At 48.6% G+C, this 14,538-nt stretch overlaps 1 protein-coding gene across 3 annotated transcripts in view; it reads right to left on the bottom strand.

The window, feature by feature from the left end:
* GPR153 (G protein-coupled receptor 153) overlaps window positions 1-14,538 on the bottom strand; it is a 101,647-nt gene that overhangs the window by 85,279 nt on the left and 1,830 nt on the right. The window lies entirely within an intron of this gene.

Below are 14,538 nucleotides of genomic sequence, written 5' to 3'. Positions count from 1 at the left end.
CATTTTCCTCCTCAAACATGTCGACACAATCGTACCGACACACCGCACACACACAGGGAATGCTCTGATAGAGGACAGGACCCCACTAGCCCTTTGGGGAGACAGAGGGAGAGTATGCCAGCACACACCAGAGTGCTATATATAGACAGGAATACCACTATAAAACATGCTTTTCCCTTTATAGCTGCTGTTATTATTAGAACTGCGCCAAATTAGTGCCCCCCTCTCTTTTTTACCCTTTTCTGTAGTGCAGGACTGCAGGGGAGAGTCAGGGAGACGTCCTTCCAGCGGAGCTGTGATGGAAAATGGCGCCCGTGTGCTGAGGAGATAGGCTCCGCCCCCTTCTCGGCGGCCTTTTCTCCCGCTTTTTGGTGAGTTCTGGCAGGGGTTAAAATACATCCATATAGCCCTGGGGGTTATATGTGGTGTATTTTCGCCAGCCAAGGTGTTTACATTGCTGCTCAGGGCGCCCCCCCCTAGCGCCCTGCACCCTCAGTGACCGAAGTGTGAAGTGTGCCTGAGTAACAATGGCGCACAGCTGCAGTGCTGTGCGCTACCTTGTTGAAGACTGATGTCTTCTGCCGCCGATTTTTCCGGACCTCTTCTTGCTTCTGGCTCTGTAAGGGGGCCGGCGGCGCGGCTCTGGGACTGGACTCCGAGGCTGGGCCTGTGTTCGGTCCCTCTGGAGCTAATGGTGTCCAGTAGCCTAAGAAGCCCAAGCTGGCTGCAAGCAGGCAGGTTCGCTTCTTCTCCCCTTAGGCCCTCGATGCAGTGAGCCTGTTGCCAGCAGGTCTCACTGAAAATAAAAAACCTAAAACTAAACTTTCACTAAGAAGCTCAGGAGAGCCCCTAGTGTGCACCCTTCTCGGCCGGGCACAAAAATCTAACTGAGGATTGGAGGAGGGTCATAGGGGGAGGAGCCAGTGCACACCAGGTAGTCCTAAAGCTTTACTTTTGTGCCCAGTCTCCTGCGAAGCCGCTATCCCCCCCATGGTCCTTACGGAGTTCCCAGCATCCACTAGGACGTCAGAGAAAATAAGAATTTACTCACCGGTAATTCTATTTCTCGTAGTCCGTAGTGGATGCTGGGAACTCCGTAAGGACAATGGGGAATAGACGGGCTCCGCAGGAGACTGGGCACTCTTTAAAGAAAGATTAGGTACTATATCTGGTGTGCACTGGCTCCTCCCTCTATGCCCCTCCTCCAGACCTCAGTTAGGGAAACTGTGCCCGGAAGAGCTGACATTACTAGGAAAGGATTTGGAATCCAGGGTAAGACTCATACCAGCCACACAAATCACACCGTACAACTCGTGATAACTAAACCCAGTTAACAGTATGAATAACAACTGAGCCTCACTAAACAGATGGCTCAGAACAATAACCCTTTAGTTAGGCAATAACTATATACAAGTATTGCAGACAATCCGCACTTGGGATGGGCGCCCAGCATCCACTACGGACTACGAGAAATAGAATTACCGGCGAGTAAATTCTTATTTTCTCTGACGTCCTAGTGGATGCTGGGAACTCCGTAAGGACCATGGGGATTATACCAAAGCTCCCAAACGGGCGGGAGAGTGCGGATGACTCTGCAGCACCGAATGAGCAAACTCAAGGTCCTCTCCAGCCAGGGTATCAAACTTGTAGAATTTTGCAAACGTGTTTGATCCCGACCAGGTAGCAGCTCGGCAAAGTTGTAAAGCCGAGACCCCTCGGGCAGCCGCCCAAGAAGAGCCCACCTTCCTCGTGGAATGGGCCTTTACTGATTTAGGATGCGGCAGTCCAGCCGCAGAATGTGCAAGTTGAATCGTGGAGCAGATCCAGCGAGCAATAGTCTGCTTAGAAGCAGGAGCACCCAGCTTGTTGGGTGCATGCAGGATAAACAGCGAGTCAGTCTTTCTGACTCTAGCCGTCCTGGAAACATAGATTTTCAGGGCCCAGACTACGTCCAGCAACTTGGAGGCCTCCAAGTCCCGAGTAGCCGCAGGCACCACAATAGGTTGGTTCAAATGAAACGCTGATACCACCTTAGGGAGGAATTGGGGAAGCGTCCTCAATTCTGCTCTGTCCATATGGAAGATCAGATAGGGGCATTTAGAGGACAAAGCCGCCAATTCTGACACCCGCCTAGCCGAAGCCAAGGCCAAAAGCATGACCACTTTCCACGTGAGATATTTTAATTCCACGGTCTGAAGTGGCTCAAACCAATGTGATTTTAGGAAATCCAACACAACGTTGAGATCCCAAGGTGCCACCAGGGGCACAAAAGGGGGCTGAATGTGCAGCACTCCCTTAACAAGCGTCTGAACTTCAGGCAGTGAAGCCAGTTCTTTTTGAAAGAAAATAGACAGGGACGAAATCTGGACTTTAATGGAACCCAATTTTAGGCCCATAGTCACTCCTGACTGTAGGAAGTGCAGAAAACAACCCAGCTGAAATTCTTCTGTGGGGGCCTTCATAGCCTCACACCAAGCAACATATTTTCGCCATATGCGGTGATAATGCTTTGCTGTCACATCTTTCCTAGCTTTTATCAGCGTAGGAATGACTTCAACCGGAATGCCCTTTTCCATCAGGATCCAGCGTTCAACCGCCATGCCATCAAACGCAGCCGTGGTAAGTCTTGGAACAGACAGGGCCCCTGCTGTAGCAGGTCCTGTCTGAGAGGCAGAGGCCAAGGGTCCTCTGAGATCATTTCTTGCAGTTCCGGGTACCAAGTCCTTCTTGGCCAATCCGGAACGATGAGTATAGTTCTTACTCCTCTCTTTCTTATTATCCTCAGCACCTTTGATATAAGAGGAAGAGGAGGGAACACATAAACCGACTGGTACACCCACGGTGTCACTAGAGCGTCCACAGCTATTGCCTGAGGGTCCCTTGACCTGGCGCAATATCTTTGAAGCTTTTTGTTTAGGCGGGACGCCATCATGTCCACCTGTGGCCTTTCCCAACGGTTTACAATCAGTTGGAAGACTTCTGGATGAAGTCCCCACTCTCCCGGGTGGAGGTCGTGCCTGCTGATGAAGTCTGCTTCCCAGTTGTCCACTCCCGGAATGAACACTGCTGACAGTGCTATCACGTGATTTTCCGCCCATCTGAGAATCCTTGTGGCTTCTGCCATCGCCATCCTGCTTCTTGTGCCGCCCTGTCGGTTTACATGGGCGACCGCCGTGATGTTGTCTGACTGAATCAGCACCGGCTGGTTTTGAAGCAGGGGTCTTGCCTGACTTAGGGCATTGTAAATGGCCCTTAGTTCCAGAATATTTATGTGTAGGGAAGCCTCCTGACTCGACCATTGTCCTTGGAAGTTTCTTCCCTGAGTGACTGCCCCCCAACCTCGGAGGCTTGCATCCGTGGTCACCAGGACCCAGTCCTGTATGCCGAATCTGCGGCCCTCTAGAAGATGAGCACTCTGCAGCCACCACAGCAGAGACACCCTGGCCCTCGGGGACAGGGTGATCAGCCGATGCATCTGAAGATGCGATCCGGACCACTTGTCTAACAGATCCCACTGAAAGATCCTTGCATGGAACCTGCCGAATGGAATTGCCTCGTAAGAAGCTACCATCTTTCCCAGGACTCGCGTGCAGTGATGCACCGACACCTGTTTTGGTTTCAGGAGGTCTCTGACCAGAGATGACAACTCCGAAAGGACTGTACCTGATAATACGGTGCTTTCTTAGGCTGTGAGGGAACCTGAGGTAAAAATGTCGACTTCCCAGCTGTTGCTGTGGAAACGAGGTCCGAGAGACCATCCCCAAACAATTCCTCACCCTTGTAAGGCAAAACCTCCATGTGCCTTTTAGAATCCGCATCATCTGTCCACTGCCGAGTCCATAATACTCTCCTGGCAGAGATGGACATTGCATTTATTCTAGATGCCAGCCGGCAAATATCCCTCTGTGCATCTCTCATAGATAAGACTACGTCTTTAATATGCTCTATGGTTAGCAATATAGTGTCCCTGTCAAGGGAATCAATGTTATCAGACAGGGAATCAGACCACGCTGCTGCAGCACTGCACATCCATGCTGAAGCAATAGCAGGTCTCAGTATAGTACCTGAGTGTGTATATACAGACTTCAGGATAGCCTCCTGCTTTCTATCCTCAGGCTCCTTTAAGGCGGCCGTATCCTGAGACGGCAGCGCCACCTTTTTTGACAAGCGTGTGAGCGCTTTATCCACCCTCGGGGATGTCTCCCAGCGTAACCTGTCCTCTGGCGGGAAAGGGTACGCCATCAGTAACTTTTTAGAAATCACTAGTTTCTTATCGGGGGAAGCCCACGCTTCTTCACACACTTCATTCAACTCATCTGATGGGGGAAAAACCACTGGTTGCTTTTTCTCCCCAAACATAATACCCTTTTTAGTGGTACCTGGGTTAATGTCAGAAATGTGCAACACATTTTTTATTGCCGTAATCATGCAACGGATGCCCCTTGTGGATTGTGTATATGTCTCATCCTCGTCGACACTGGAGTCAGACTCCGTGTCGACATCTGTGTCTGCCATCTGAGGTAGCGGGCGTTTTTGAGCCCCTGATGGCCTTTGAGACGCCTGGGCAGGCACTGGCTGAGAAGCCGGCTGTCCCACAGCTGTTACGTCATCCAGCCTTTTATGTAAGGAGTTGACACTGTCGGTTAATACCTTCCACATATCCATCCACTCTGGTGTCGACCCCGCAGGGGGTGACATCACATTTATCGGCACCTGCTCCGCCTCCACATAAGCCTCCTCATCAAACATGTCGACACAGCCGTACCGACACACCGCACACACACAGGGAATGTTCTGACTGAGGACAGGACCCCACAAAGTTCTTTGGGGAGACAGAGAGAGAGTATGCCAGCACACACCACAGCGCTATATAAACAGGGATTTACACTATTACAGAAAGTGATTTTCCCTATAGCAGCTATACAATATAGTTTTGCGCCTAAATTCAGTGCCCCCCCCCCTCTCTTTTTTACCCTTTGAGCCTGGAAACTGCAGGGGAGAGCCTGGGGAGCTGTCTTCCAGCGGAGTTGTGAAGAGGAAATGGCGCCAGTGTGCTGAGGGAGATAGCCCCGCCCCTTTTTCGGCAGGCTTCTCCTGCTCTTTTATTAATATTATGGCAGGGGATTTTTACACATATATAGTTTATTAGACTATATTATGTGTTGTTTTGCCAATTTAAGGTACTCTAATTGCAGCCCAGGGCGCCCCCCCCAGCGCCCTGCACCCATCAGTGACCGGAGTATGTGGTGTGCATAGGGAGCAATGGCGCACAGCTGCAGTGCTGTGCGCTACCTTAATGAAGACCGGAGTCTTCAGCCGCCGATTTCCAGGATGTTCTTCTTGCTTCTGGCTCTGCAAGGGGGACGGCGGTGCGGCTCCGGGACCGGACGACCGAGGCTGGGCCTGTGTTCGATCCCTCTGGAGCTAATGGTGTCCAGTAGCCTAGAAGCCCAAGCTAGCTGCAAGCAGGTAGGTTCGCTTCTCTCCCCTAAGTCCCTCGTAGCAGTGAGTCTGTTGCCAGCAGATCTCACTGAAAATAAAAAACCTAATAAATACTTTCTTTACTAGAGGCTCAGGAGAGCCCCTAGTGTGCAACCAGCTCGAGCCGGGCACAGATTCTAACTGAGGTCTGGAGGAGGGGCATAGAGGGAGGACCCAGTGCACACCAGATATAGTACCTAATCTTTCTTTAAAGAGTGCCTAGTCTCCTGCGGGCCCGTCTATTCCCCATGGTCCTTACGGAGTTCCCAGCATCCACTAGGACGTCAGAGAAAACTCATAGAGCGCAAGCCTCCCACGCACCGTGGCGCATCGGCGTCCATCTCTGCTGCGTATGCGTCACAGCCAAACGTACAAGTGCGGCGATTAGTTAGAGATGTGGATGCAGTGAGGGTTTATCCGTATAGGAGATAACGGGGGGTCGCTACAAAATGCATATGTGTTGCCACCCTTATATGGGCAAGTCCTTTTCAGCCATTGCAAATTTGTTTGCAGTTGGACTGGCACTGGTGTCTTAGTTGAGACGGACATTTTGAGACACCGCAGGGTTACGCAGTAGTATGGTCTAACAGTGCTCCTCCCAGTGACTGTACAAGAAGTCCCTCAGTAATCATGTCTGAGTATGACATACTGACCATTTTTGGTCTAACAGTGCTCCTCCCAGTGATTGTACAAGAAGTCCCTCAGTAATCATGTCTGAGTATGACATACTGACCATTATTGGTCTAACAGTGCTCTGTACAAGAAGTCCCTCAGTAATCATGTCTGAGTATGACATACTGACCATTATTGGTCTAACAGTGCTCCTCCCAGTGACTGTACAAGAAGTCCCTCAGTTATCATGTCTGAGTATGACATACTGACCATTATTGGTCTAACAGTGCTCTGTACAAGAAGTCCCTCAGTAATCATGTCTGAGTATGACATACTGACCATTATTGGTCTAACAGTGCTCCTCCCAGAGACTGTACAAGAAGTCCCTCAGTAATCATGTCTGAGTATGACATACTGACCATTATTGGTCTAACAGTGCTCTGTACAAGAAGTCCCTCAGTAATCATGTCTGAGTATGACATACTGACCATTATTGGTCTAACAGTGCTCCTCCCAGTGACTGTACAAGACAGCCCTTAGTCATACCTCCCAACTTTGGTATCAGCGGAGGAGGGACACTACCGCGCCCCGAAGGCGCGCGGACGATTTTAGGGGCGGTGGACTAACGAAAAGGGGGCATGGCCTCACGACAAGTGCCGCGATCGCACGCCACGCCACGCCACCGTTTTCGTCATTATGGGGGCATGAACAGCGCTGTGAGAGCTACTGGTCATGCCCCCTGTCCCTCTCTGCCGTGAATAGACGCTATGCGCATGCGCACAGCAGCTATTAACCGCTGCTCTCCTCAGAGCAGTGAGTGACAGGGAGGGATCTCCCAACTGCCCCCCCACCCGCGGGACACTGTGACCCGTGGGTGGGACAGCGGGACAGACCGTGAAAAACGGGACTGTCCCGCCAAAATTGGGACAGTTGGGAGGTATGCCTTAGTGATCATGTCTGTGTATGACATACTGACCATTATGTGTGTGCAGGTGCTCCTCCCAATGACTGTGGGAGAAGTCCCTCAGTGATCATATCAGTGTATGACATACAGTACTGCCCATTATTTGCGTGCAGGTACTCCTCCCAGATACTGTGCAAAAAGTCCCTCAGTGATCATGTCAGTGTATGACATACTGCCCATTATTTGTCTATCAGTGCTCCTCCCAGTGACTGTACAAGAAGTCCCTCAGTAATCATGTCTGTGCATGACATACAGCACTGACCATTATGTCATACCCTCCAGCAGCACCTTTTTGGCAGATGTAGTACCTTTTTTTTATGGTCTGTACCAATTTTTGGCTCTCCAAACTTCCATTGAAAGTATAGGAAATGGTATGTGGCCACGCCCCCTTTATCAATGACCACGCCCCCTTTCCTAATTTGTACCGATTTTTATGTGTAAAATGTTGGAGGGTATGTTGTATGTGTGGAGGTACTCTTCCCAGTGACTGTGGGAGAAGGCCCTCAGTGATCATGTGTGTGTATGACATACAGTACTGACCATTATCTGTGTGGAGGTGCTCCTCCCAGTGACTGTGGGAGAAGGCCCTCAGTAATCATGTGTGTGTATGACATACAGTACTGACCATTATCTGTGTGGAGGTGCTCCTCCCAGTGACTGTGGGAGAAGGCCATTAATGATCAGTGTATGCTATTCTCTCCGTTACTTGTGTAGCACTGCTCCTTATAGTGACTATAGCAGGAGGCCCTCACTGTTCAATGTTCATGTCTCAATATGTGAGGTGAATCATTTATGATTTTTTACTTTCCTCGTTTTCTTTTGTCATAACAAAATCTGTATTCATTTACTGCTGTGATTAGTAGCTGCCATATTTACTTGCATGGAAAAGTGCCTTGTTCAGGCCAAATGGTAGAAAACCTGTTATGCATTACCATTAAAGAGACTTCATCACAAAATAAATTGGACACACCCCGATAGATAGATAGATAGATAGATAGATAGATAGATAGATAGATAGATAGATAGATAGATAGATAGATAGATAGATAGGATAGATAGATAGACTTTATAGAAATACTAGTTACCATCCCATCAGAATGGCAGAACAACATAACAGTAATGTCATGTGCGCGCCCGAACGGAACTACACTTGAATTGCTCTGTAGGTTGCCATCTAGTGGCCGCCGGTGCACAAAACACTTGAATTCCACCTATAGAGTTGAGGAGCAGCGTTAGCCGTTTATTAAATGGGATATAGACAGCTTTACAGCATACCTTCCACAAATCGGGACAGTCATGCTATTTGGATACTGTCGCGCTGTGCCACCCGCGGGCCGCAGTGACCTGTTGGGACAGTTGGGGTAGTCTTTGACATTCCGCTGCTCTGCAAAGCAGCAGGTGTTTCTCATCAGAATTAAAATATCAGACATAATGACTTTCAATTTATGCAAAATAGAAGTTTTAAAAATATAAATAGATCTTCATTAGAAAACACTGGTGAATAGATACCGTGCGCACGCACATGGTTTATTATGGTGAGTGCAGAGCCTCTGTACAATGTGGAAACATACAGTACCACGTGCACCCCTGATCTAGGAATGGCGAGTGCAGTGGGCTTTCAGATAAAACATCACAGATTACCAGGTCAGAGCCTTTTAAAGGGACACTACTGTTGTGAATTTCTGCTGGAAGCATATTCTGTGCGGATGCTGAGGAAAGCAATGAGGATAAGCAGCAGGAGAGAGAGAGAGATGGTTTCACAGCAGACGGACAGAGCAGCGGGAAGCATAGCAGACAGACACAAAACACTGGAACAATAATGGTGGTATTTTAGGAGCTACAATAAAATGTATCACTCGTCACTAATAATTCTGCCATTTCTCATTGCATTTACGAGGACCACGTATGGGACCACACTTTAGCAAGAGCCACAAGTTACAGTGAGTAATTATTACAGCAGTATAGCATACAGCATACTTGCCTACCTGACCCTCTCCATGGGCGGGATGTACTAATGTACATCGCCGCCCATCGCCGCCCTGCGCCACGATGCTGATCGCATATGTACTAACATATGCGATCAGCATTGCAGAGGACAGCTCTACCGATAAGAGCTGTCCTCCGCGATGCACAGCGGCAGCCTGACTTCCGGGATTCGGCCCCAGAAGTCAGTCTGCGCTTGCGCGGGGTGACAGGGTACGGCCGCAGGGCATGCTGAGAGGGATCCGATCGGATCCCTCACACAGCGCCGCGGAAAGAAGCCAATAGGCTTCTATGGACTATCGCCAGCTAAAGCTGGCGAACCCTGCCGCGGAGCTGACATGCCGGACGTGGGTTAGTACATCAGGAAAATGCGGTAAACAGGGGGTTTACCGCATTTTCCGCTTAGTACATCCCGCCCCATGAGGGAGAAAATGCTCTGTTCCTGGACTTTCCTGGTAATGTATGATTGCCATCACCTGTGGTGAGCTAGGTAATTGATAAGAAAGGTGTTTCACCACAGGTGATGGCAACCATACATTACCTGGAAATTCCAGGAACAGAGCATTTTCTCCCTCATGGAGAGGGTCAGGTAGGCAAGTATGGCATACAGTAAAAGGAGTCAAGAAGTTGCAGCAAAAGTGGTTTCTACAAGGTTTCACCAGAAAGAGGAGAAAATAAAATACCATAGTAAAATACATATATACATTAAGGCACCTCTAGGTAAATATACCCAGGACTTAATGGTAATGTCTAATAGTAAATGACAGAATAGATGAAACTTCATACATTCCATAGTGCAAACAAGACATTGTCATACTGTGGCCCATCACCCCATCTGTTCTCCTTCATATTTACTACATCAATATTCAGGCAATATGTGTCCAATTATAATATGACAGACAAACTGTACAACATAAGTGGGAACATCTGAGAGCGCTCCACCCCAGCTGTGCAACTATTCCCAGCTTATATCGGCCACACACATGCAGATTGGGCAGGCTAGCTAGGTTTGTTTTTTGTTGTTATTAAATTGGCCAACCCAAACAATCAAACTCTATCCAACTGAATTGGTTATGATGAAGCGGAAAGGCTGATGACCTCTACAAGGGAGGGTGACTGGCCGGCCAGATTCCTGTCAGTCAGTGGATCCTGTGATCTGTGAAGTCTCACCCACATCTGTGGCCACATTTCTGAAAGAGCTGATCATGCACAGATTTGATTGAGTGAACAGAGTTCCACCATGTGTGGGCAGCAATCAGCTTTGAGGCAGCATTTATCAAGCATATTCTATAAAATGATAGATATTCCACAAGCCAGAGGTTCCCAAACACGGTCCTCAAGGCACCCTAATGGTCCAGGTTTTATGGATATCCATGGCTCAGCACAGATAGTTAAAACAAATTGACTGTGGTACAAATTGAGTCACCTGAGGTCAAGCCTGGATATACTTAAAACCTGGACCGTGGGGGTGCCTTGGGGGCCGCGCTTGGGAACCTCTGCCATAAGCTATTTGGTTGCTGTGGGAAACTTCTCCACTCGTCCACTTCTCCACTGTTTTCACTGCTTGATACATCAATCTCTAAAAGGGGGTACTCACGGAGCGATCGCTGCTTAAAATCTAAACAATCTGACTAGATTGCTTAGATTTTAAGCAGCGATCACTCCGTGTGTACCCCTCACAGCGATAGCGATGCGCAGCCCCGCGCATCGCTGGTGCTAGATTGGCCTGCATACAGGCCAATCTAGCAGGTCGCTCACTACACCCACTGGCTGAAATCAGCGGCCCCCCCATCTCCCCCCACACACTCAGCACACATCGCGCTGTGCTGAGCAGGGGGAGAGATGTGTGCTGAGCGAACCGCTCAGCACACATCTCTCCCCAAATTGGCCCGTGAATGCGGCCCTTAAGTTTATTGTGCTGTTGTCTTGTGAAAAAGATAACAATTTGAACGAATGCTTACTCGCTGAACATATATTCTGTGTTATCTCAATGAGCAAGCTACAAAACCAAGCACGTGCAAGTATGGACGATGCAGAGTTGTACGTATTTTGGTATGGATGCATACATAGCTACATATGGGGAAATCTACACATTGGGCCTAATTCAGACCTGATCGCTTGCTAGGGTTTTTTTGCACTGCTGCTATAAGATAGTCGCCGCCTACAGGGGAGTGTATTTTAGCTGTGCAAGAGTGCGAACGCATGTGTAGCAGAGCTGTACGAACAGATCTTGGGCAGTCTCTGAGTAGCCCAGGACTTACTCAGCCGCTGCGAATACTTCAGCCTGTCCAGGGCCGGAATAGACACCAGGAACCCTCCCTGCAAACGCTTGGATACGCCTGCGTTTTTTCCAAACACTCCCAGAAAATGGTCAGTTGCCACCCACAAACACCTTCTTCCTGTCAATCTCCTTGCGATCGCCCGTGCGAATGGATCCTTTGCACAAATCCATCGCTGAGCGGCGATCCGCTTTGTACCTGTGCGACGCGCCTGCACATTGCGGTGCATACGCAGTTCTGACCTGATCGCAGCACTGAAAAAAACGCTAGCGAGCGATCAGGTCTGAATTACCCCCCTAGTCTTCTGTGTATGCCAGGCTGGGACAAAGCCGGCTCTGTTTGCTGAGTAAGACTGATGTTTTTGGTGTTGCATTACATTACCCTACAGTAGCTTTATGCCCGGAAGCGAACAACAGGAAGTACTTCTTGGCTTATGCTTCCTTATTATGAGTAAGGCCGTTGAGAATGGGGGCGGCTCAAGGTACTGAGGGTGTGGCTAAATCTGGAGGCGTGGTGACGTCCCGTCCTAATTAAAAAAAATTGCTATGTGCAGAGGCGCAGAGCGCTGTGCGCAGCAATAGGGTCAGGTCCAGGGAGCGATCAGTGCAATTGACTCCCTGTAACACTTCTTACCTGCCCACAACCACTGGCCGCTGTATAGTAGTGCATGGCACATCATGCAGGGAGAGAGAGGAGATTGCTGCTGCTCAGTGGTAACAGCCTCCCTGGATCCTCCGCAGCTCAGCACACAGCAGCGTGTGCAGGGGAGAGAGACTGCTGCCACTTAGCAGCAGCAGTCTCCTCTCTCCCTGCAGTGCCCGAGTTGCAACTGACATGGGACCCCACCAGGCCCCTCCAACAAGCCTGGGCCTACTCTCCTCTCTTGGTGACCCTGCTTGAGAGACTACATGCATAATGCAGCTTCAGCCACTTCAACAGTGTTATTGCCCAATCCATGGGCAACTTCTCCACACTTTTCACTGCTTCATGAATAGACCTCTTAGAAATTAAGAATATGTTAAACACATGTTAATGGAGGAATTTGTTACCCATCCCATTGCTACTGATAGAAACTGTAGATTTGCCAGCTGTCCATCATTTCCACTTGCATGTTTTATTAATTTGTCCTTGGAAATATTCCTACTTTCAGTTCTAGCTCAGTGGTGTGCAAGAGGCAGCCCAGCAAGCCTTAACCTGTGGCCCCCAGCCGGATGTTCCTGATTTGACCATCAAACCTGAACCTGTGGCCCCCAGCCGGATGTTGCTGATATGACCGGCAAGCCTTAACCTGTGGCCCCCAGCCGGATGTTCCTGCTCAGACCGGCAAGCCTTAACCTGTGGCCCCCAGCTGGATGTTCCTGATCTGACTTATTTTCTGCTTTGTCACATAGCGGAAAATAAGACTGATTGGTTGCAGCTTACTTCCATGTCATGTGACCTCCTCTGCACAATGCAGGAAAGGAGGATGCTCCTCCCTCTTCCTCTGCGGACTGCTTGTCAGGCGGCGTCATTCAAAATAGAGAAACATATAGTGAGGCCTAATGGGAATGTGAGGAGATCTGAGGGGCATGTGGGGTATTCAGGTGGGCAAGTGATGGACACGTTGGCAGGTTTGAGGGCCATGTAGATAGCTGTAATGAGCATGTGAGTAGATCAGGGGGCATGTGGGCAGTTCTATGGGGCATGTATGAAGACAAGAAGGGTATGTGACAAGCTCTGAGAGGCATGTTAGAGGGATATGAAAAGGTCTGAGTGACCTGTGGGGGAGTTTCGTAGCACATGTATCATCCGGCTGCACGTTGCGCACAAATCTGCATAGCCTGCATTTCCATCAGCATGCCCTCACCAATCATCGTCTATGTGAGAATGCCGAATTGCAGCCCTAGAGCCCAGTTACACCCCTTCAATAGCAAATGCAGATGTGACTGAAATGGTCCTCATAGGCGGTATCATTAAAATGATAACTATGAGAGTTTCAGAAGTGATGAGCTTCTCCTAAATTCTGGCAACAGCGGCAGGAGCACAGGCTGTTACAGAGACAACGGGATGAGATATGTGTCTTTCGCATAGCAAGGTTCTCATACCACCACGATCTCGTTTGAGATTGGACTTAATATAAAGATATTTTGATAATATAAGTAGATTTTTTTCTGAGGGCAGCAAATATTTTTACAGTGCGAAGACAATTTAATGGTCAACCATCAAATCTTGTTTTAGTTTTGTTCCCCTTCTTGTGTAGTACAATCTTGCCTTCCGATCCCTACATTCCCCAAAGTTCTCAAGATATTATTTAACAGTTTCTTATAGAGCGTAGCAAATTCCGTTGCGCTTTACAATGGATTGGTCCCCAGACAATTCTGAACCTCTGATGTATATTTACTGGATGGGCATTGTTACATATCAAATGGCTCTCCTGCCCACCCCTTATTCGAGCCCCGATTGGTGGGTTCCCACCTAAATTCCTGCAGCACTTAAATGTTGACAGAACCTAAAACTTGGTACACACACGAGAGCTCTTGGGCATAGGGCACTACAGACAGGTGTGCTAGAATTGAGACAGCCCTGGCTGTATCCAACTTGTCTTAAGTTGTAACACTGATCTTAGTGCTAGATATAAGAACAGATCTAACAAATTAATAGTGTTTTGCAGTTTATAAATGTTATAATTAAATAAATTAGCTGATTTTCCACCTCCAACAGTAAAACACAATTTACTCCTGTTTGCTCAAAAGTCACCGTACCCAGCACTAATCTTAAAGTAAATCCTGTGATGACCCAGGAGGAGGTGAAGGGTGGGGCTTGTCCAGAAGCTTAGTACCTTGCCCCTCATGCGGTGGCACAGATGGCGCATTCTGAATCGAAGGGCTATTCTTGGCTCATTGTCTGTGTTTGTCCTACAGCGATATATACAACTACACAGAAGTGTATTATGCGAGGGGAGGTCAGTCAGGTCTTCTCTGGGGCAAAACAATTGTCATTTCCTGGAAATATTGATGATTTCCAGTCAGTAATGTCTATTTTTAGAAGTAGTGCTATATTACTTTTCCACTGGAACATTAAGGAGAAACCTCTGAAATGATGCTTCATAGTCAGCCATAATAAATTATATCCTATTTAATACAACACACTCTGGATGCTACTCATTTCAACCAACCGTGCATCGGCTGGAACAGCATTAATAATAAGGTTAATAAGACCTGTGTATTAAGGAAGTCAAGG

This window comes from Pseudophryne corroboree, chromosome 10 (genome assembly GCF_028390025.1).
Source record: "Pseudophryne corroboree isolate aPseCor3 chromosome 10, aPseCor3.hap2, whole genome shotgun sequence".
In the NCBI taxonomy this organism is placed as follows: Eukaryota; Metazoa; Chordata; class Amphibia; order Anura; family Myobatrachidae; genus Pseudophryne; species Pseudophryne corroboree.
Note: the sequence above shows the minus strand (reverse complement) of the source record. Positions and strands in the feature narration are given on the sequence as shown.